The sequence below is a fragment of the Oncorhynchus mykiss genome, chromosome 11 (assembly GCF_013265735.2).
Source record: "Oncorhynchus mykiss isolate Arlee chromosome 11, USDA_OmykA_1.1, whole genome shotgun sequence".
Classification (NCBI taxonomy): Eukaryota; Metazoa; Chordata; class Actinopteri; order Salmoniformes; family Salmonidae; genus Oncorhynchus; species Oncorhynchus mykiss.
Window position 1 is genome coordinate 44,385,205 of NC_048575.1, and position 25,603 is coordinate 44,410,807.

The 25,603-nt window shown below is 40.6% G+C and overlaps 1 long non-coding RNA gene across 4 annotated transcripts in view; it reads right to left on the reverse strand.

The window, feature by feature from the left end:
* LOC110535727 overlaps positions 1-25,603 on the reverse strand; it is a 71,653-nt gene that overhangs the window by 37,934 nt on the left and 8,116 nt on the right. For all 4 annotated transcript variants that reach the window (XR_002475301.2, XR_005034635.1, XR_002475302.2 and 1 more), the window contains exon 2: positions 5,180-5,270. This is a non-coding gene — a long non-coding RNA (uncharacterized LOC110535727). The remainder of the gene's footprint in view (positions 1-5,179; positions 5,271-25,603) is intronic.

Genomic DNA, 25,603 nt, shown 5'->3' on the forward strand with positions numbered 1-25,603 from the left:
CACAAGAGGCACAGTTTCATTTCTATTCACTGCATTCAGCAGATGAAAAAAAGGATTGAGAATAGATTATGTAATTCTCAAAAAACATTTATGCAAAATGTTGCTAAGGAGTGAAGGGAGGAGAATAAGGAGTAACTGAGGGAAATGACACATGCAAGATGTATCTTGTTTGGGCTTTGCATTGTCTTGCAACTTCGAAATTGGCATTTGGAGAATCTGAATTCAAATTGGTCCATCCAGGCCCAAAGGAGGGATATTCAAAAACACTTCTGTACAAATCTACAACTAAAAAGAAGGGTTTGGAATAAGACAGAGACAAAGGAAGCAATATTTTTTGGCCATCTACCCCTTTTGTCAAAAAAGCGATATCTTAAATTGTGCAGGGCATGAGGTTTGCCTAGCGAGGGTAAGTACCAAGCCCTACCACTCCTCTTGGCTTCTGCATCTCCCCTCCCTCCTTCCACCTTCCCTCTCCTCCTTGCTGCCAGCGATTTGCATTCATTTGCATGATTTTATTATGCGCATATTCTTTGTTCTCGCTGTAAAATGATGATGCAGAAGAAACCCTACCTACGCAGTGCTATTACACACTCCACTGACGGCTACTTGGATATTAAATGGAGAAAAAAACTGCAGTTTTATTCCTTTTAATTATAAATTGATAACTGATGTTGTCAACCCACCCCCCACCCCCCCACCCCAAATGCCCTACTCCTGGTAATTCCGCGAATCAAAATGAGAAAAAATATGGAAATGTTACGGTTTTGTGGGGGGGAAATGCCGGAAAGAATGTGCTATCGCTAAGAGGCACAAGCCTCAGCAATATATAGCATGGTGGAAGGATCGCACCCAGGCATGAAATATGGAATTACATGATGAATAGGAAATAGGAAAATTATAGATGGAAAAAAATAATTTGAATGACATAGCAGCTTTCATATAAATACATTTAGCAAATGACCTATTTTCTTTGGTTAATGCTTTAACCTTGCTGCTTTATTACCACTATCAACTATTTGTTTATTACGCATTTATTGCATTATAATAAAGACTTAATTCATATTGTAGATGTTTGCTTATGGACTTCCGAAAGCCGTGTTGTACGCTGGCACCTAATGTCATTTGTGTACCAAAGCAAACACACAAAAATGAACACACACAGATGCACACACACACACACACACACACACACACACACACACACATATATACACACACACACACACACACACACACACACACACACACACACACACACACACACACACACACACACACACACACACACACACTGTACCTCTCTTTAATCATGCAAACACATGCAGGGGACTTCATTATGTCCTGTGGCCTAGTGTTAATGACATGGAGGCTGCATGCGGTTATATTCTGAAAGGTCTACTCCAGGCAAACATGGGCTGTGCCTTGTGAACAGCAACACCTAACTACCGCTCTCTGTCATATTTCCACAAGTTCTATTTTAGATAAGCATTAATGCTAAATTGTACAAGTAATGCTGTGTCATATAAAAGCAATAGGATAGAAACGTGTGATATTTTGCATTTTCATGGTTGCTATTCTATGAATAAAATGTGTTTGTGTGTGTGTGTGTGTGTGTGTCTGTGTGTGTGTGTGTGTGTGTGTGTGTGTATGTGTGTGTATATATATATATATATATATATATATTAGAATTAAGAATAATAGTGAAGATATCAAAACTATGAAAAAACACATATGGAATAATTTAGTAACCAAGAAAGTGTAAAACAAATCTAAATATATTTGATTCTTCAAATAGCCACCCTTTGCCTGCATGACAGCTTTGCATACTCTTGGCATTCTCTCAACCAGATTCACCTGGAATGCTTTTCCAACCGTTTTGAAGGAGTTCCCAAATGTGCTGAGCACTTGTTGGCTGCTTTTCCTTCACTCTGCGGACCGACTCATCCCAAACCATCCCAATTTGGTTGGAGGATTGTGGAGGCCAGGTCGTCTGATGCAGCGGATAGTCCCACTAAGCCCAAACCAGGTGGGATAACGTATCGCTGCAGCAGAATGCTGTGATAGCCATGCTGGTTAAGTGTGTCTTGAATTCTAAATAAATCACAGACAGTGTCACCAGCAAAGCACCCCCACACCATAACACCTCCTCCTCCATGCTTTACGGTGGGAAATACACATACAGAGATCATCTGTTCCCCCACATTGCGTCTCACAAAGACACGGCGGTTGGAACAAAAAATCTCCAATTTGGACTCCAGACCAAAGGACAAATTTCCACCGGTCTAATGTCAATTGCTTGTTTCTTGGCCCAAGCAAATCCCTTCTTATTATTGGTGTCCTTTAGTAGTGGTTTCTTTGCAGCAATTCGACCACGAAGGCCTGATTCAAAGTCTCCTCTGAACAGTTGATGTTTAGATGAGTCTTTTGCTGAAGCATTTATTTGGGCTGCAATTTCTGCGGCTGGTAACTCTAATGAACTTATCCTCTTACATCAGAGGTAACTCTGGGTAACTTCTTGAAATTGACTGATCTTCATGTCTTAAAGTAATGATGGACTCTCGCTTCTCTTTGCTTATTTGAGTTGTTCTTGCCATAATATGGGCATCTTATACCAAATAGGGCTATCTTCTGTATACCTCCCTACCTTGTGACAACACAACTGATTAGCTCAAATGCATTAAGAAGGAAATAAATTCCACAAATTAACTTTTAAGAAGGCACACCTGTTAATTGAAATGCATTCCAGGTACCTCATGAAGCTGGTTGAGAGAATGCCAAGAGTGTGCAAAAATGTCATCAAGGCAAAGGGTAGCTACTTTGAAGAATCTCAAATATAAATCATATTTTCTGATTTGTTTAACACTTTTTTGGTTACTACAGGATTCCATATGTGTTATTTTGTAGTTTTGATGTCTTCACTGTTATTCTACAATGTAGAAAATAGTACAACTAAATAAAAACCCTTGAATGAGTAGGTGTTCTAAAACTTTTGACTTGTAGTGTGTGTATCTATACATAAGTCATATGAATTTCAGAACATGTACCCACTGCCCACAGCGCATGCAGCGCATGCAGCACATTTAAACACAAAAGCAATTATTGTAATTTGGATATGGTCAGGGGAGTATAACAGGGAGAGAGAAATGATAGGCTGCATTAGACCTGTTTCCAGGGGAATGTTTTAGGAGTGTCACTGCACATCTTTATCTGAGAGTTGAAAATAGCCATCTCTTCCTGTTTGGGCTTTAACCCCATGACCCCAACCATGCGCTTACACAGGCAATGGCTGATGGGAGGTTAGACACCACTCTGACTCTTAAAAAGCGTAGTGTGCCAGTTATCTTCCATTGCAGTCTATCTAAATGCAACAGTGGATATAGTGGTCTAATGACTAACACACTGCTTTTAGGATGGTGACATGGATGCTATGGTATTGTTGTAAAAACATCATAAACAAGGTGGATTTAGTGTTTTGGAGAGGACCATGGTTAAAGCCCACATTCACATTTAATAAGCATTTGAAATATAGAATGAACTCAAACCAATGGCCCGATACTGAAGACTGCAGTTAACAATATCCATCTGCCTTCCTCCTGACTTACAAGTCCACAGCACAACGCGTTCCTGAAGACACATATAGTAACATTTACCCACATAATGGACTGGAGTTTTTTTGTTTAGTTTCAATGGAACACCAACCAGACGGACAATAGCGTATGATCTTGTCAACAGCCAACACTGGCTACAGTGTAAATTGCATCCTTCCAGAGAGAGGTATAGTTAGATTTGAATTACAATACACACAATATTACCATGCCAGGGTGCTTCTTGCTATTTAATACCAAAACTCAAAACCACATTCTCAGTCTGAGAAATGTGTATTTTTGGTATTTTTTCACAAATCTTTGGCCTTGACTGTATCAATGGTTTAAAAATAAACTAATGATTTGATAACAGTGCTCCTCTCTATGACGGCTAAAGGTCTTGGAGTTTAAATGGCGGGTAGTGACTCTGCTGCTGACTCTCCTGCCCGGCGACTCAGGCTGCCCTCCCTAATTGGCCCTTCAGAGCACTCCACCAATTGACAGAGAGTAGAGGGAGTAATTACAGTGGGTACACTACCAGACACTGAGGCCCATGGGCGCTGACATCACTCTCACTCTCTTGAACCCTTGATTTCCACAACATCACACAAGAAATCAGCTTTACTGGAATACCAATACATACAAACAGCCTTTTAGAGTTGCCAGAACATTCGGTCAGAATGGTACTAGGGGTAAGCTCTTGGTATTGGTACTGATTTGAGAGTGAGTGAGAGGTCGGTATTTTCAGCTATCGGAATATTTTTGCTGACAGAGTTGTATGTCTACTGATTTAGCATATTGTGCACAGCACGCACATTCAATATCCCAGGAAACTAACATCCTGTCAATCTCTCCAGCTGTGTCTGAGATAGTTATACAAAGGTTAAGGTCAAAGGTCCAATCAAGGATAAAACAAATGCTGAGGAAATAGGCCATAAAAATACCACGAAACAAGACCTTCTGCAACACATCACTAAAGCAAGCTAATTGTGTCGCCCTCTGTCATATTACATGTAAATGGCATAGATCAACCAATATGGCAGTACAACTACAATGCTACATCCACACATCATGCACATATCATGTGGTGAATAATACGGGGATGTTCCATATAACCTCCCCAAGAACCTTGCCTGTTTGTACATCATTTGCAATGACTATAGCCAATTGTATTACCTTTTTATGGGTTCCACCTTTTAGACTGTGAGGTTGTGCTGATGGCAAACAGTCAACGCTAGCCTCTGCCCCCCTTTGACTCATGTCTTTGGTATGGACCAGAGGGCAGAGGAACGGGTCATTGGATTTGATATTGCCTATGGCCACGTTGCATGAGTTCCCCTCAAACCAGTGTTTTTTTTCTTCTGTTTACTGCGTTCCCTGGACCGCTACTAATATCCAAGGGTTTACTCAACACAGAGGCTAACTTTGCTGCGGGCATGCAGAGACACACGCTCAAGCACACATGTACAGACGCTCACATGAACAAGAACAGAGTGCACGCACATGCGCGCACACACACACACACACAGCATGGTCAGTTGAGAATTTGCTTCTTTGTGTCGTTTGGGCCCTTTGGCTTTCTAACCTGAGCTCACCTCATGTTGGTTTAGTAGTAGGCCAAGTCCCAGACATCTCCATTAGGCCTCTCTCCGACAGCAGGGGAATCAGGGCCATATTCCTCCAACCCTAAAACACAAGGGAATACACACACAGAGGCAAAAGTGTAAGTGTAATGCTTTTCCATGCAGCCAGTAACCTTTACACGTCAAATATAGTTTCTAGAGTAAATCACAATTAACATGTACCAGAGGAGAGGCAGATGGGTGATCACATGACGCTTGCGAGCAGAGGTAGCATTTACAAGCGCTACGTTTGCTCTACAGAATTCAAATTGGTAATAACTTCACGCTGCTGAACCTTTACACACAGCCACAAATAGCAGCTCTAACACCTTGATGTCATATGACTGCTTCGCTCCACTTAGAAACGTTTTCTTTTATATTTCTTTGACTGAAGATACGCGCTTTGTGTGATGAAATTAACCCACAATAGCCTACTCTGATAAGTTCAACATTGTTCTTTAGAATGGCGGATAAAAATGAATAGCAGCAGCACTGGAATATGTATAAGAAGTGTTATCCCAAGGCCTGATAAAATATATTAAAACATCTGAAATAGCTAAATACTGTATGGCATGAATTGTAGCCCAGACTGCCTTGTCTAGAGCTGCTTGTAGAGGTGTTTCAGTGCATACCGATGCTCCATGAGCTGCCATGTCCCCCTGATCCCTGACCCCACTCTGTGGACAGAAGGGGGCTGTGGTGGGAGAGTGGGGTCTAGACCCTGTTCTCGGGAGGACATGGCCCTTTGGGGTCAAGGGTTAACTCTGCAACCCACCAAGAAGAATCTAATGTACTTTTCAGAGACAACAGCATCACTAGTAATGGCCTCCACATCACAGAGAATGGATTAGTCCACAACCAATGGAGAACAATATATGAAGCCTTCCAATCCATATCTCTGTAATAGCGCTCCATAGAGAAGGTCACCATTGACAACTGTATCCAGTCAACCAAATGTGTTGACCTTCATATTACAATTGAGTGAAGCCAGAGTAACCTAACTGGTCCCCTTACTCTTGCAAAGTTCATTTGAGTGCCTACCAATGTTCTGGTTGATCAAGGGATGTGATTGATGAGACACTGTATAATGACAACACATACAGTGCCGTGCAAAAGTATTCGTCCCCCTTGGTGTTTTTCCTATTGTTGCATTACAACCTGTAATTTAAATTTGATTTTTATTCGGATTTCATGTAATGGACATACAAAAATAGTTCAAATTGGTGAAGTGAAATGAAAATAATGACTTGTTTAAAACCTCTCTGGGATAGGAGGCAGTATTTTCACATCCGGATGAAAAGCCCAAAGTAAACTGCCTGCTACTCAGGCCCAGAAGCTAGGATATGCATATAATACTAGATTTGGATAGAACAACTCTGAGGTTTCTAAAACTGTTAGAATAATGTCTGTGAGTATAACAGAACTGATTTGGCAGGTGAAACCCAGAGCACAATCCATCCACGAGGTCACTGTGTTTTCCAATGTGTTTCTATGGGAGGCCTGATTTATTAGGGCCCAGATTGCAGTTCCTATGGCTTCCACTAGATGTCAACAGTCTTTAGAAACTGTTCAATGTTTTTCTTTTGAGAAATGAAGAAGTAGGGCTGTTCTTTGTAGGTGTCACTCTGAAGAGCTTTAGTCTTTTGTTGCGCGTGAACTGGAGTGCGCTTCAAGTTGTTTTTATCCGGTATTAGAAACAATTTATTCCGTCTTAAATTTTATAGTTTAATCACATTTTAGGTTGGATTAGGAACGTTGTTTGAAATGTTTGGACCAAGTTTACAGGTAACTTATTAGATACTTTGTTGGAACCGGTGAGTTTCTGAATCAAACGCGCCAAATAAATGAACATTTTGGGGATATAAAGAAGGAATTTATCGAACAAAATTACCATTCATTGTGTCACTGAGACATTTGAGATTGCAAAAAGAAGAAGATCTTCATAGGTAAGGCATTTATTATGTGGCTATTTCTGACTTTCGTGTCACACCTGCCTGGTTGAAAAATTATTTTAATGTGATTGTATGCCCGGCGCTGTCCTCAGATAATCGCATGGTTTGCTTTTGCTGTAAAGCCTTTTTGGAATCTGACACAGCGGCTGGATAAACAAGAAGTTAAGCTTTATTTTGATGTATTACACTTATATTTCCGTGAAGGTTGACTATTGATATTTCTGTAGTTTGAATTTGGCGCTCTACAATTTCACTGGATGTTGTAAATCAATCCCGCGCTTAGGGATCCCTAAGAGGTTATAATTTAAAAAATAAAAAAAATGGAAAAGTGGTGCCTTCCGAGAGAGGCTTCCGAGAGAGGCATTAAAATGTGTGTTATCTTTATATCAAGTATCTTTCCACTGTCTCAGAGAGTTTCTGTTGTGTGCCCATGTTAGGTCGTGGCCTTCCTGATAGACGTCAACAGGAGACTGACAGCTGCCAGTTCTTATTAAGCCTACATGTCAAACTAGGATGAACGCACACACACGCACAAATACATGTACGCTCGACCGTACACGCTTAGATTGTTGACAACTTGTACTATATTTAGTCTCCAAATGTTTATTGAAAACATACATACATTTGCACAATGAGCACTTGTCTCTGAAATACTGTTATCTAGCGAGTTTTAGCCATATTAGCATTGACATGATATCAATACCAAGATAAAACTAGCTGAAACGAGCCACCTTTGATTCCCCACATTGCAGCTTCTTGCCATTGATGCAAGCTATGTCACCATTTATAATCTTAACAAAGTACGGCTTCTGGCCCTATCGATGCGTGTGCATCGTTTTCGTGAAGTTGTCTGCCAACCAGTCTATAATAAGACCAATAAAAGTGTGAAAGAGTACTACATCCCTGCATCATTGAGTGCACTGAAATTGCTGAATAAAGCATGTAATTTCAGAAAACATATCAAAGGACTGAATCTACACTGAACAAAAATATCAACGTAACATGTAAAGTGTTGGTCCCATGTTTCATGAGCGTTCTATATGCACAACAGTTCTATATGCACAAAAAGCTAATTTCTCAAAAATGTGTTTACATCCTGGTTAGTGAGCATTTCTCCTTTGCCAAGATAATCCACCTGACAGGTGTGGCATACAAAGAAGCTGATTAAACAGCATGATCATTACACAGATGCACCTTGTTCTGGGGACAATAACACACCTCTCTATTGTGTTGTATGTTTTGTCATACAACACAATACCACAGATGTCTCAGGTTTTGAGGGAGCGCGCAATTGGCATGTTGACTGCAGGATTGACCACCAGAGCTATTGCCAGATAATTGAATGTTAATTTCTCCACCATAAACCACATCCAACGTCATTTTAGAGAATTTGGCAGTACGTCCAACCAGCCTCACAACCACAGACCACGTGTAACCAAGCAAGCCCAGGACCTCTACATCTGGCTTCTTCACCTGCAGGATCATCAGAGACAAGCCACCCAGGAAGCTGATGAAACTGTGGGTTTGCACAACCGTAGAATTTCTGCACAAACTGTCAGAAACTGTCTCATCTGTGTGCTCGTTGTCCTCAACGGGGTCTTGACCTGACTGCAGTTTGGCGTCGTAACCAACTTCATTGGGCAAATTCTCACCTTCATTGGCCACTGTCACACCGGAGAAGTGTGCTCTTCAAGGATTAATCGCGGTTTCAACAATACAAGGCAGATGGCAGACAGCATGTATGGTGTCATTGGGGCGAGCGATATGCTTTGTTGTGAACAGAGTGCCCCCATGGTGGCAGTGGGGTTTATACCGTAACGAGATCCTGAGGCCCATTGTCATGCCATTTATTCGCCGCCATCACCTCTTGTTTCAGCATGATAATGCATGGCACCATGTTGCAAGGATCTGTGCACAATTCCTGGAAGCTGAACATTTCCTAGTTCTTCCATGGCCTGCATACTCACCAGACATGATGTCAACCATTGAACATGTTTGGGATGCTCTGGATCGACGTGTACGACAGCGTGTTCCGTTCCGGTCAATTTCCAGCAGCTTCGCACAGCCATTGAAGAGGAGTGGGACAACATTCCACAGGACACAATCAACAGCCTGATCAACTCTATGCAAAGGAGATGTGTCGCGCTGAGGAAAATGGTGGTCGCACCAGATACTGACTGGTTTTCTGATCCACGCCCTACCTTGTTTTTTAAGGTATCTGTGACAAACAAATGCATTTCTGTATTCCCAGTCATGTGAAATCCATAGATTAGGGGCTAATGAATACATTTCAATTGACTGATTTCCGTACATCAACTGTAACTCAGTAAAATCTTGGAAATTGTTGTATGTTGCATTTATATATTTTTTCAATATAGGTAGGTGATTTCACGCTATGATTCATTAAAAACGTATTCGACACGCACACATGCTGTAGATTCTCTCTTTCTCTCTCTCTCTCACCCTCTTTGTATGTGCACTTGTATGTTCTTGTGGTTCTGTGGTTAACCAAGTCTGTCTGTTCCTAGCCCTACGGCAGGGTTTAGGGTAGCTGCTTGGTACCCCCCACTCTGTTCCCTTTGAGGCTTGTGTGGCTTGTCTCATCGCATCTCTCTCCTGTGCACCCCATCCCCCTCCTCTCACTCTGTGGCTTCTGGCCTACATGCAGATAATCACTGTGCCACAGAAGCTCAAGTACCAAGTCTCAACCACTACAGACACAGAGCACAACGGCACAGGTAGACACAAGAGCTTGAATACAAAACTCAAAGCTCAATTCAATCTGTAATGCTGAAGTGTTACAGATTCTGCAATAGAAATGTACAGATAATTTCCAATAAAGGTGACATAAAGCTAAAACGCTGAATTTCCACAATGCGGATTGAATAGAGCCCAGTCACATTCAAACTGTTTGTTCTGTGGCCACTAATAATTAACTTCAATTAACTTTCCTAATATTATGATGTTGTGTAAATGCTAGTAACACAGCAGTAATGTTATCAGAGTGTGACTTGTGTTGGCTGTCTCACTTCCTGTCTCACTTCCTGTCTCACTTCAATCCATTATCAGAGGCCAGGCTCAAACACGCAGTTGTTTAATTATCCAGACTTCTCTAGGAGTACGCTGGGGTATACCATGCATCACCAGGAAGAAGGGTGACAGGAAGGAACTGGCTGTATATCTGCCTAGCTCATATGAGTATGTTCATAATGTGGACTAGATCACAAGTGATTACTGTTCTGGGAGCACACACACACATGTGCACACTATGAGAGAGAGAGAGAGAGAGAACAATTGTTTTGACGTCTAAGTTGTGCAATTTAACATATAACTAAGATGTTTGGTGCAGTATTTCTCAAGTGGAAAAATGTGCACGGAAACTAGTCGTCTCTCGTTGAATGACAACAAACACTTTATTGAAGAATCCGTACATAGTTCCCACTTCTACTAGGAGTAGTACTGTTGACCAATCACCGACAAAAGGGAGAAGACTTTTCCTGACGAACTTTGACTTGTCTCAAGTCTTGTGCGAACAGCTGAATAAAAAAACACACACAAAAATGAACAAAAACTTAATGACATTTCGTGATAATATACAGTGCCTTCAGAAGGCATTCACACCCCTTGACTTTTTCCACATTCTGTTCTATTACAAAGTGGAATTAAAATAGATGTAATTGTTATTCTGGGTCAATGATCTACACAAAATATCAAAGTGGAAGGATTTTAAAAAAAATGTATGAGAAATTAATGAAAATGAAAACACTAATATATATTGATTAGATAAGTATTCACCCCCCTGAAACATATTTGGCATTGAATATAGCTGTGAGTCTTTGTGGGTAAGTCTCTAAGAGCTTTGCACAGCTGGATTGTACAATATTTGCACATTATTCTTCAAGCGCTGTCAAGTTGGTTGTTCAAGCTGATGTAAGTAAAATCTTTAACTAGGCCACATTAAGAAACATTCAATGTCATCTTGGCAGTGGTGGAAGAGGACTCAAAAGTAAATATAACTTAATAGAAAATGACTCTAATAAAAGTGAGTGTCACGCAGTAAAATACTACTTGAGTAAAACTCTAAAAGTATTTGGTTTTAAATATACTTAAGTATCAAAGGTAAAAGTATAAATCATTTAAAATTCCTTATATTAAGCAAACCAGATTGCACAATTTTCTTGTTCTGTATTTATTTATGGATAGCCTGGGGCAAACTACCAACACTCAGACATCCACCAGATCAGAGGCAGTAGGGATGACCAGGGATGTTCTCTTGATAAGTGTTTGAATTGGACAATTTTCCTGTCAAAATGTAATGAGTACTTTTCAGTGTCAAGGAAAAGTATTTTGGAATGTAGTGAAGTAAAAGTAAAAGTTGGACAAATATAAATAGTCAAGTACAGAATAAGTTGGGTGAATTTTGGCCCGTTCCTCCTGACAGAACTGGTGTAACTGAGTCAGGTTTGTAGGCTTCCATGCTCGCAAATGCTTTTTCAGTTCTGCCCACAAATTTTCTATGGGACTGAGGTCTTTGTGACTCCAATACCTTGACTTTATTAGGCCATTTTGCCACAACTTTGTCAGTATGCTTGGGGTCATTGTCCATTCAGAAGACCCATTTGCGACCAAGCTTTAACTACTTAAAGGTTGTCTTGAGATGTTGCTTTAATATAGCGTCCCTCATGATGCCATCTATTTTGTGAAATGCACCAGTTCCTCCTGCAGCAAAGGCCTCCCACAACATGATGCTGCCACCCCTGTGCTTCATGGTTGGGATGGTGTTCATCAGCTTACAAGCCTTTTTCCTCCAAAAATAACGATGGTCATTATGGCCAAACAACAGTTCTATTTTTGTTTCATCAGACCAGAGGACATTTCTCCAAAAAGTATTCCTCCAGCATCTTCACAAGGTCCCTTGCTGTTGTTCTGGGATTGATTTGCACTTTTCGCAACAAAGTATGTTTATCTCTAGGAGACAGAACACATCTCCTTCCTGAGCAGTATGACGGCTGTGTGGTCCCATGGTGTTTATACTTGTGTACAATTGTTTGTACAGATGAACTGGTACCTTCAGGCGTTTGAAAATTGCTCCCAAGGATAAACCAGACTTGTGGAGGTCTACAATTTTTTTTCTGAGGTCCTGGCTGAATTCTTTTGATTTTCCCATGATGTCAAGCAAAGAGGCACTGAGGTTGAAGGTAGGCCTTGAAATACATCCACAGGTACACCTCAAATTGACTCAAATTATGTCAATTATCCTATCTGAAGCCTCTAAAGCCATGCCATAATTTTCTGGAATTTTCCAAGCTGTTTAAGGACGCAATCAACTTAGTTTATGTAAACGTCTGACCCACTGGAATTGTCTTACAGTGAATTATAAGTGAAATAATCTGTCTGTAAACAATTGTTGGAAAAATTCATTGAGTTATGCACAAAGTAGATGTCCTAACCGACTTGCCAAAACTATAGTTTGTTAACAAGAAATTTGTGGAGTGGTTGAATAAAGAGTTTTAATGACTCTAGCCTAAGTGTATGTAAACTTCCGACTTCAACTGTAAGTAGTACTTTAAAGTATTTTTCCCACAGTACCATACACCACTGCATCTTGGTAAGCAACTAAATTTGGCTTTGTGTTTTAGGTTATTGTCCTGCTGAAAGGTGAGTTAGTCTCCCAGTGTCTATCGGACATACGACTGAACCAGGTTTTCCTCTAGGATTTTGCCTGTGCTTAGCTGTATTCCGTTTATTTTTATCCTAAAAAAACTCCCTAGTCCTTGTCGATGACAAGCATACCCACAACATGATGCAGCCACCACCATGATTGATAATGAGAAGTTGCTTGAAATTCACTGCTCGTTAGAGGGACCTTACAGATAATTGTATGTGTTGGGAACAGAGATGAGGTAGTCATTCAAAAATCATGTTAACCATTATTATTGAACACATAATGAGTCTGTACAACTTATTATGTTATTTGTTAAGCACATTTTTACTCCTGAACTTATTTAGGCTTCCCATAACAAAGGGGTTGAATTATTATTGACTTAAGACATTTTAGCTTGTCATTAAACATTTGTTTTTTATGTTCTACCAACAAAATTCCACTTTGACATTATGGGGCATTGTGTGCAGATCTGTAACACAACATCTCAATGTAATAAATGTTAAATTCAGGCTGTAACACAACACTTATGTGGAAAAAGTTAAGGAATGTGAATACTTTCTGAAGGCACTATATGCATGTAAGGGAATACCCCCCTGATTTGGACAAAAACAAATGGCGGAATATTGGCATTGGACAAACCATATACACGATGGCCAAGGTATGAAATGTTTCGACTGGGAAGCATGTGACAGGCTTAAAACCTCTTAAATGTAAAGTCCCCATATTTGGGGACCCTATTTGATTGTTTTTATTCAATTCAGTTTGGTATGAGAACGGTAGCCCCTATCTGCAAAAGCAGGGTGTCTGCGGAAGCTGAGTATCTTGGCTATTGATCGGTGCCTTCAAATCTTTGGTATGACTTACTACCATATATGGGCATACGAATTTATAAGGGCAGGCCGAGCCGATTACCTAATTTCAAGATGTCTGCTACTTACATTCTGGTTAGCATTGTAAAGCATAAACGGAATAAACACAGAATGCGTTGATACACACTGAAAGCCGGGACTTGAGTATAACTTATTTGTCTGCCTGTGACCTATCTTTATTGATCCCCAGCCCTGAGAGTCAAAATGTTTATTTTACTAAACATGTTCACCAAACAGCAAACATCTTACAAGGTAAGCTTCGATTTGGTTTGTGTTTGTGTTATAGCTACATGGGGGGTGTCAAATGAATCTTTACGTTGGTAGGAACAAATCTTGCCTATTGCCAATGTTATCTGATGATGTATGACTTAATGGCAACATCGAATGTCCACTGAGTGACTATATCTTTGCGATTCAAAAATATGATGTTGCCTGCTTACGTGTTGTAGGCATCCATATCCCCTGTTTGTCCCCTGACACCACCACAATGTTTGAGAGAGGTTGATGTTGTAGAAATGTAGTTTTTATAGTGAACAATAACTTTTAGGCACATCCAGTGTGCAAAAATAGCTTAATTACCACATTCGGACACTTTGGAGAGGTTGAAAGGACACTTGAATGTACCCTGGATACCCCATAACACCCCCACAATGTTTGAGTGAGGTTGATATGGTAGAAATGTTGTTTTTATACTGAGGAAATAGCATTTAGGGATTGCAAATATGTAATCGCACTGGAATGATCTAATTTACAGACATATGCCACTTTGGAGAAGTTTAGGGACACTTGGAAACGTCCCGTGACCACACCTGACACCACTTACTAAAACATCTGCTCATCTCTTGTTGTTAGGTCTTTTAATCCCATAGTTTTTTCTGATATTGTTCACATCTTGTGGAAGCCATCTGATGTGTTTCCAGCTCTAGTCATCAATAATTCACTTATAGCTTGTCAATGAAATATGTTTTTTTTGTGTGTGCATGCTTCAGCTTGTGTATTCTGAACTATGTACCTTCTATCTATCTTGTAATAATTTCATAACCTTCCAGATGTCTTCTTTCCAAAATACCAAGTTTTTGCATGTCAGAATCATCACACATGAATAGCAGTTACTTGTGGGTATGACTATTTAGGGGAAATCTAAATTTCGCCATTACATTTAAGAGGTTTTGAAAGGGTAGGAAACATGAGTTTTTACTCACCAATGTAACAACACACTGTGGTCTAAAACTTAGTACTGTAACTTAGTTGTAGTCACGATCTGGTTACCTTTTAGTCCAAAGACAGTTATGTTTTTGGTTATTACATATTTATTAGCTAATTTCCATATATCTTTTAAACTACCCACAATGCACTAGTTCTCAACCTTATATGGAGGATCTACTCTGCTACCGAGTTCGTATACTAGCTCGGTAGTTAGCTCAAACTGGCTAATGCTAGCCACTACCCATGCTAACATGTAATTACATTCCAGACTAAGTGTTGGCGGTAGTGAGCTACAACCCACCAATCACAGGAAGTGGGATGTAAACAAGAAGTGGGATGTAAACAATGTAAGGCCATGCAGTATGCTCTTCAGACTTTATGGCGGTGTTATCTAGTTGGAACTCATTAGCACAGCAGGCTCTGGTGCCTTCTTCCCGTGGGCTCAAAACTAAAGAGAAAATCATACCTGCTTGCTCAAGTGTTCTAGTACCTCACCTGTTCTCCTTTTTGTTTTGTGAACTTTTCAGCATGTTATTTGTGATGTAGGCTATGGGAGTTTTGTAACGTTTTCCACCATGGCTTACTGCTAGTGTGCTAGCTGACGGACATCTGGAATCTATCTATTTAGGATATCCCTGACTCTTCATCGACCGGTGAAGAGCCCACCTCCCCCTGGCTTTGGTAGCTAACTCAGCCTGCATGCTATTAAAAATTTTACTATCCGATGGGCACAACCATCAATCTGTAAGTCTCTGCTCTGACTTGTGGTTATGTTTTGGTTGTGTTATAGCTGGTCTCCAGTAGTTCAGCTCTAGCTTGCTGACCATAAGCAAGGTACGTGGCTAGGCTGGCTAGGCTAATAGCTATTTGGCTAAATAACTCATGTTAGCTGGTCTGGCAAGCTTGCTAGGATAACTGCATATAACTAACATTATTTTATATCTGGTTAGTTGGTGTTATGTATTTCCCAAACTTTGGTTTACTTGAATGTATCTGCAAGCTAGATGTTGATAGCAACTGGCTGACTCATGTAGTACTAACGTAACATTAATAGGCTGGTAGGGCTAGCGTTAGCAGGCTAGTAGGGCTAACATTAGCAGGCTAGTTGGCTATCAACCTTGCAAGTTTTTGCTTGATGTTTGGCAGAAACTATAATTTAAACTATGAGTGAGTCATGAGTGCAAACAATTTCGTTTAATTCATATTATTCATTTTAAGTTATTTCTGTTGGAGCTTACATTATAGGAAATAGGCTGGCTTGCCAAGTTCTCCATATTACATCGACCCTAGTAGAAAAAAAAAAGAATTCTTCGGAATTCTGATCGGTTTTATGTAATAACTCTAAAAATAAAAATGTGAGGTGTAACTTTGCATTGGGAATTGTGTATATTAATGCAACTCCATGTGTTACAAGTGGTTATGTTTATGCTACCTCCTCTTTGAGTGTGTAATATATTGAAACCCGCCTTCCTTTTTCCTCCGGCATTGGGTAATAGAAAATTAGTGCTTTGATTCTTTGTTGTCTATATGTCTTATATATATTTTTTTACATTTCTAACAACAATACATAAGCATGAATAATATATTTTTTTAGCATCTTTATTGCTGTTTGCTGGAATATATACCGTGGGGAGCAAGTATTTGATACACTGCCGATTTTGCAGCTTTTCCTACTTACAAAGCATGTAGAGGTCTGTCATTTTTATCATAGGTACACTTCAACTGTGAGAGATGGAATCTAAAACAAAAATCCAGAAAATTACATTGTATGATTTTTAAGTAATTAATTTGCATTTTATTGCGTGACATAAGTATTTGATACATCAGAAAAGCAGAACTTAATATTTGGTACAGAAACCTTTGTTTGCAATTACAGAGATCATATGTTTCCTGTAGTTCTTGACCAGGTTTGCACACACTGTAGCAGGGATTTTAGCCCACTCCTCCATACAGACCTTCTCCAGATCTTTCAGGTTTCGGGGCTGTCGCTGGGCAATACGGAATTTCAGCTCCCTCCAAAGATTGTCTATTGGGTTCAGGTCTGGAGACTGGCTAGGCCACTCCAGGACCTTGAGATGCTTCTTACGGAGCCACTCCTTAGTTGCCCTGGCTGTGTGTTTCAGGTCGTTGTCATGCTGGAAGACCCAGCCACGACCCATCTTCAATGCTCTTACTGAGGGAAGGAGGTTGTTGGCCAAGATCTCGCAATACATGTCCCCATCCATCCTCCCCTCAATACGGTGCAGTCGTCCTGTCCCCTTTGCAGAAAAGCATCCCCAAAGAATGATGTTTCCACCTCCATGCTTCACGGTTGGGATGGTATTCTTGGGGTTGTACTCATCCTTCTTCTTCCTCCAACCACGGCGAGTGGAGTTTAGACCAAAAAGCTCTATTTTTGTCTCATCAGACCACATGACCTTCTCCCATTCCTCCTCTGGATCATCCAGATGGTCATTGGCAAACTTTAGACGGACCTGGACATGCGCTGGCTTGAGCAGGGGGACCTTGCGTGCGCTGCAGGATTTTAATCCATGACGGCGTAGTGTGTTACTAATGGTTTTCTTTGATACTGTGGTCCCAGCTCTCATCGGGTCATTGACCAGGTCCTGCCATGTAGTTCTGGGCTGATCCCTCACCTTCCTCATGATCATTGATGCCCCACGAGGTGAGATCTTGCATGGAGCCCCAGACAGAGGGTGATTGACCGTCATCTTGAACTTCTTCCATTTTCTAATAATTGCGCCAACAGTTATTGCCTTCTCACCAAGCTGCTTGCCTATTGTCCTGTAGCCCATCCCAGCCTTGTGCAGGTCTTGGCCATTGTGGAGAGGTTGGAGTCTGTTTGATTGAGTGTGTGGGCAGGTGACTTTTATACAGGTAACGAGTTCAAACAGGTGCAGTTAATACAGGTAATGAGTGGAGAACAGGAGGGCTTCTTAAAGAAAAACCAACAGGTCTGTGAGAGCCGGAATTCTTACTGGTTGGTAGGTGATCAAATACTTATGTCATGCAATAAATCGCAAATGAATTACTTAAAAATCATACAATGTGATTTTCCGGATTTTTGTTTTAGATTCCGTCTCTCACAGTTGAAGTGTACCTATGATAAAAAAATTACAGACCTCTACATGCTTTGTAAGTACAAAAACCTGCATAGTCGGCAGTGTATCAAATACTTGTTCTCCCCACTGTAACTGTAGCTATGTTATTTCAGATATAAGGTGAAATTATGTTTTGTTTCTTTGATGTGTAGTGGTTGAGAATAATGATAGCAGAAATGGGGTATGGCATATGGACGTGCTTTACTTACTTTGCAATGGCTTCCTGTCTTATCTTTGTATCATGGACTTTAGTAAATTAATCCATCTTTCAGTTTTGGCCTGCAAGCGAACTTACTTTTGGCCTGCAAGCGAACTTTGCCAACACTTGAACTGTTTAAAAGAATTCCCAAGAGAGAATAAAAATGTTCACATGCAATGTGACACAAATATCTTCTTTGGCTATAGCCAGGAATTTCCTTACAAATGTAAAACTCTTAATCCATTCAATATTAACAAATATAGTTCACACTTTGCCGGTGTGACAGTTACAGTCAATACAGTGTGGGAGACAAACATTGGAAAGCAAGACACGAGAAAATCACAAAGGTGACAGTAATCAAAGGACTAATGTATGCAAACAAGATGTTTGGCAGGCATGGCTGGTGATGCCGCTAATTGAATAATTGGCTTCAGAGCACCACACACACCAACCACACTGCGTGTGTGCGTGTGTGTGCGTGTGTGCGTGTGTGTGTGTGTGTGTGTGTGTGTGTGTGCATATGTGTGTGCCAGCGGACATTTTAGGTCTACCTTCCTCATGCGCTCACCACTGCCAAACGCCTTAAGATGGTGGCACCTTGAGGGAGAGAGACACCAGGCACCTCCTCCTCTCTCTCCTCCTCCTCTATCACAGGTCTTCACAACAACACTGGGCAGGCACCCCTCCCTAACCCCTGCCCTCCTAATAAATATTTAATTCCCCCTTTCTAATAAGGATATAAGGCGCCATACGATTTGGTAGGTGGGTTCTACAACTATTGCTTAAAAATGTATAAATGTGTTCACATTGAAAGAAACCTTGAACTATTAATATTATATACTGAAAAATTATTTTTAGAGTATGTATGAGCAAATGAAAGAATGCAAGGGAAAATCTACAATTACATTGTGATCTACCACTGCCTTAACATACCAGAGCAAAATTATACATTTGGCAACATTTAAGGAAAAGTACAGTCAGGGTCACCATAATGTATGTCAGAACAGTAACGGCACAAGGTGTCACTTTTGGTTATTTTTAATTAATTGAGAATGAATAATGCAGTAACATGAAAATACATTATTTACAATCTTTCATCTTACTTGAGGATTTGAAGCGTATTTCAGATGCAATTATTTATAGCAGGGGTATTTGCATAATCAAAAGCCAGTGGAGCACAGAGATATCGAAAAGGAAAGGCAGGCAGTCAGCTTGGTTTAGCCGTATACTGTAAAGCTGCCATTCATGCGTATGCAGCCAGCCTAGCTATTGTTAACGCCAATGCTCACAACATCAGTCATATTAATCTTGTGGCCGCCAGAATTTCTGCTATGTGTTGTTAGCATCAATGGCATTAGCCATTAAGATGACATAAGTGCAATGTAGCTAGCTAGCATTAGCATCTTTGTGGAAGTCTGCTGAACATTATATGGGATGGTTAGAGAGATATGTTGGAAAAATGCAAATCAACAAATGTTTACTATTTTGTCCTTTATATGTTTGAGCCTATATGTTGAGCTTACAGTACACTGACTGTCATTAATGTCCTATTAAGCCGACATTGATCCAGTCGTGTTCAGAAGGTAATGGCATGGACAGTGAGACATGGAGGTAGCTAATGTACTGGTAGGAGTGAGACCATGTCTGTGACCACCTCCACGCAGGCTGCTAAAGGGAGGGGCACTGTGTCAGAGCACAGAATGTCCACTGCTCCTCACAACGACGCTCAAGTGGCAATGCATGATTTCATTAAAAAGGGCCCAACCATGACATCCAACAATGGATTATTAGCCCATATTATGGCTGGTTGATCGTTTATGAGCAAGGATGCAGGAGGCTGACCGCATCCTTCTAAATGGTGAACCAGTGGAAAGAGGAGTCAATAGTTATTTGGTGTGTGTATGTGTGTGAGATGCCAAAAATCAGGAGATGCACTGAAAGGCACTGCAAATGTCATATGTTTGATGCAGATTGAAACAGCATCTACAGTGGCAAGGCTGTCATCATTGTGTAAGATGAGCAGCCATACCTACTGATGTGGTCTACATAGCTTTGGTCACCCTGTGCACTGCTAATAATATCCATCACACCACTGCTAATGGAGAAGTCACCTGACAGGAAATACAATGCAACACCTCAATGTGTGGGATGAATCTAAATTGAGCCCAGGAGACAAGGAGAGAGTGGCATTTTAGTCGGTTACACACACACACACACACACACACACACACACACACACACACACACACACACACAGACACAATAAAACCAGGAACCTGTCCTGCTCCAGCGGTGCTGATGCCGGCATGCACACCGTGAGCTCACCTCTCGTTGCCACGGCGACACCAACCAGAGGGAAAATCCTGGTGTGTGTGTGTGTGTGTGTGTGTGACAGATGCCTGAGCGGGAGTAAGGAGGGCCTGAGGAATTCACACAGCGCTAGGGCTTGTTTAAGCACTAGCGCCTCATTCAGTTACCAGGCCTTAGTTATTAGGGAAACACTAAACCGGCCCTTTCAATTATCAAGGCAATGACTTTAGCACGGCAGCCTGTTTATAATGGCTGGCCTGGGATTTGAAATTAGATTACTTAGAAATAGTCGGCCGACAAGGTGGAAAATAGACATTTACAAACACACACTTACACACACAAATATGTGTATTATCATGATTATGTAAATTGAACAGGTATGCACACAAACATATAGAGAATCACAGTCATGAACACAATTACAGGTATGACCACCACATTAAACACACACACAAACACCCACGCCTACTTTTATTTCCCAAAACATAAAAATGGGACAAACAGCTGAATTGGTGACTGGATTCTATAAGTGGTGAAGAGCTAACTCAGTCTGAGGGTCCTCTGCTCATCAATGGTGGCGCTCCACCTCCAATGAATGCCCTGAATTCATTAGCCATCGAGCACAGATGGCGTCTGGCTGCTTGTCTCAAGTTCAAGTTCATGTCCAGAAGAGACAGAGAGAGACATGGTGAAGCCAGACAGAACAGACGCTACTGAGACACAACCATTGTTCCTCGTCTACAGGCATCTCTCAACGTCCTTGGGACCGGGACGAACGTTGAATACTGCATTGGATCTGGTATGACCTGTCTCTGCTTGACATAGCTTGATATTTTAGCAAATCAAGCTGAAGGATTTGTGTGATGTTTTTCGTGCTTAAGTAAGTATTTACCACGACTATGTAACAGCTACAGACAAATTACAAAAAAAAAGGAGGTGCTAGGTCTGAACACCCGTCCAATTAAATCCCAGTGTAAAACACATTGTGTTATGACAATACAATACTATAATAACAGATGCAACAACATGGTGACTATTTTAAATCCTTTGTCTAGCATAGAAATGACCCAGACGGACCTCATCATAAGCCTGCCAGATTGCACTTGTATTATTACAACATGAGCCCTCTGCACAGAAAGAAGGCACATAAAAAAAAAACTGGCAAGCTGGGCTGGTGTAAAATATGCTGATTGCTCGTCCAATGAATATGAAAAACCTGCCATGGTCGCCATGGTTATGTTACTCAGCCAATCACATGACAACAATGGCTGCAGAGGACTGTAAGTGTGGGTGGGGAGGGAGTGGACAGCAGAGCCAGAGTTACTGAGCAGAGAAAGGTGCTGTCACCACCCATCTCTATACACATAGTCAAATCACACGTCTATATTTCTCTGTGAAAATGGGTCTTTTGAAATGGATGGCAAGGCCTCTCCTCTCCTTCCCATACCCTGCCTGTATGGCAGTTTCATAAATAACCACATGTATCCTCAGAGCCAGGGGCAGACTGGTCATCTGGCATTTCAGGCAATTGTCAGATGGGCTGAACCATTTTTAGCTGAGTGGGCCTGTCTAACTAGGTTTTTATTGTTGCACAAAATTATCATTATTTGGCTAATAATGTGGGCCTCAAGGGAAATTTGAGCCGTTGTGGAGGCCTTGAGGAAAAAAATGGGCCAGTGTGGGGACCTCAGCGAAAAGAAATTGGCCGGTGTGTTAGAAATGCCAGGCCGGATTTCTGGTCCCAGTCTGCCCTTGCTCACAGCCACTCCAAGCACTTCCTACTGTGAGATACACTACTCAGCCAACAAAGATGAGCTAGAGAAAAAGTATGTAGGACTATCTGCTGTCGGGTATTAGATGAATTGTAGCTAAATATTCGGCTTGATAGAGTATTTACTATATTACCACAGACTCATGCATGATTTGGCAGTGTTCGCAAGAGGACAAAATATTAATGTGTTATACACTAATGCTCTGGAGACAGTGCACGCCCAATGCAAACCGGTGCCAGCCAATATCACTGTTACAGTATGCACAGCAGGAATAGTGAGAGTGACTAAGAGAGAGAGATGCAAGTGTGACTTGCAACAGTTTCAGGCATGTGATACTGTTTCTCTTTCTCCTGGCAACACTGGGCTACATCTAGCATTGCATTGTGATGCTGCACTTTTTGAGGAGAATGACTGGGGTTAACATCCTCTGTTTGATACAGTGCTACAATATGGGGAAACATAGTGTATGACAGCCTAGAAAGGACATGAAAGTAGGCTACTGCAAACCAATAAGACACAAAATAAAATACACAAAATAAAATAGGCTACCATATGATATAGCCTACTGGTTTTGTATTTCAGGCTAAATAAAAATAATTACACTGGATGAATAAAATAAGAATGTCTCCACCAATATCAATTGGCAGAGGAATAATTTGGTGAAATGGTAGACCATTTTTTGGGTCAAAAGTATCCAATTGAATTTAGGTAACTTTCACACCATATAACCTCTTCAGACTTCCAATAATGAAGAAATCTTTTCATTCAGTCAGTTTAGTGTAGTGGCCTTTTATGCTGTGGAGAATCAACTGATTTATATTTGCTGGTTTACTTACAGACTACAAGTTTTTTTTAACACTGTGTTGACATTTAGTACGAAGCCAGAGTAGAAAACAATGCAGCCATTCATGAGTCTAGATGGTGATTTCAATCGACTTAACCAGGGACAATGAAACTTGGTTATTCACTGCTTTCCCAAATTGTGTTCTCAAATAAAATGTTGGGCTAACGTATAATGACCCAGTATTGTATACACTCTTTGATAAGGGTCAGCACAAGACACACTAGTTTTTGTCTGATGGTTTTAGAAAACTCGGCCAGAGACCCTTTCAGCAAGACCGTGTTGAATTCAGCCACTGTGAGCCTATTTAACATTGAACTTGAATAATACCATGTGCACTAGCCTACCACTGCATACACTGATGGTTTAGGACTAGAACTCTGGCGCTTCCACATCAGCCTATCAATTAAAAATACATTTAGGCCAGCACTTGGGAAGAAAAAAAAATGCAATTTCATCAGTTAGGCTACAGCTAATCAATCTTTTAATAGGCTTTAAAGTAGTCATAAGACATTACACAATTTACACAAAAAAATTACATCCATATGAAAAGGCCTACTATTAATAATAATATACTATCTGAAATGTTTTAAAAAATTCACAAAAGAAAAATGTAGGCTATGACTCAATTAAAAGCAGTTTAAGAACAAACATCCCCTCATCTCCAGACAATAGACTCTTGTAACATCATGAAGAAAACAAACAGCCTAGGTTACAACTGACACCATGCAGAGGCTATTCTCAAATATAAATAGATCTTGTTGGAATGCCATCGTTTAGAAACAATGGTTTTTACAACTCTATTGGGTTGACAACAAAGCATTTCATGTTTATGGTGTTTGTAACATTCTATCCAACTGTGCTACCATCAATAAAGAAACAAGACAACTATCCCGCTAGTCACCATGTGCCTAATGCATGCCACGTGCTCCCTTGGTTGTTATAAACAAATCCACTGGTGGCTAATATAAGCCTAATGGCCTGTAGTCTATAGCTAATAGCATCCAACATGCAGAATTACCAGGCCAGAAGCTATGCCTGCACTATTAAGCTATTTCTTTAAAACGAATTTTATTCGGATGTACTATATATATCAGAATAAAATAAACATGTTGGCTTTAGCTAATTCTATAAACATTCATTTATATTAATCAGGGCATGTCTTACAATTAAAGGTAAAAAAAAAAAAATCCTGGTCAAGTTCAAATACAGCACATGAAGTGATATCATCTATTCAATTTGGCAGACTTCTCTAGGCCTTTATTGCATTGTCAAATTCATTCTCATGAGACAAACAATAGATCAGTGTTAGAGCGCTAGGCCATTATAAGGCCTACAATTCCATAATTATATAACATCGTTGATTGGATGTATAAACGCGTCCAGGTTTAAGATAATTGGCAATGCATTACGCATTCAAAACCGTTGCTACTCAAGTTTGGAGGCCGCGTCGGCTGGGTGGGAAACGTCGCCTCTTTCTATGGGGATGCAGATGAGTCTGGCGCACTTGACATCTTTTCATCACCCATGGACCCCCCAACCCCCGTTCCTGTCTGTCATATTCGGACTGAGCATGGCATTGCCACTTGCCCCGAGCGTGGGAATGGGAGCGTCCAGTCGTTCACATCTCCAGCACTGCGGTTAACGGAATCAATTAAGCAGGGCCGACCCCCACTTACACAAACCCCTCCCACCTCCCCATCCTTCTTAGCCTATACCCCAAACCCCCCTCTCCGTTTTTGTCAGCTCTGTATACGTTCTAATTATTGCTGTTTGGGATGCCAGCGCCGTTTCCTGGTTGTAGTCGATCATGCTGAAATAAAAAAATGGGGAGGGCGCGCATCCTAAATGTCAATCTCATTCTCAATGCTATAGCCTACATTAGCCAAACAGATGGAGCATGCATGCTAGCCTAGGCTATATTCATTTGCCACATTTAATTATAGATAATAACGTATTTCAAGAAAGAATATAGCAAGAAGCATGAACAAGATAGATACAAAATCAGAACTCTCACACTCTGAATCTGTCAAAGGCCTATAATAGCCTAAGCATATACTTAAAAAGTGTGTGGGCGTATGTGAATGCAACATTTACTCATGCTATGTATGATTAGTTATAGTCTAGGCTACCTGAAGTTTTCAAAAGTAATTGCCTGCCACAAACATAAATAAGTAATACATAAATACAACTATTTCACATTTCCAATAAGTGAACATGTTCCGTCAATGCTAGCTGAAACAGCAATTATTTCAAATGTTAAGACTTTTTCAATAATATTTTATGCATAGAGTAGGTTTATTGGTCTTGTTATTTCCAGTTTATATTTCCAAGGTCCTCGATGAGTCTGGAAGTAGTTTTTACTTTCGGTTATCTAGCTTTATGACGGCCATCACACTCATACAGCTAGATAACCAAAGATAACAACCCACTTCCCATTCTTCAAAAATATTCCATAATAGTCTTCTGTTTTCCGGGCGTT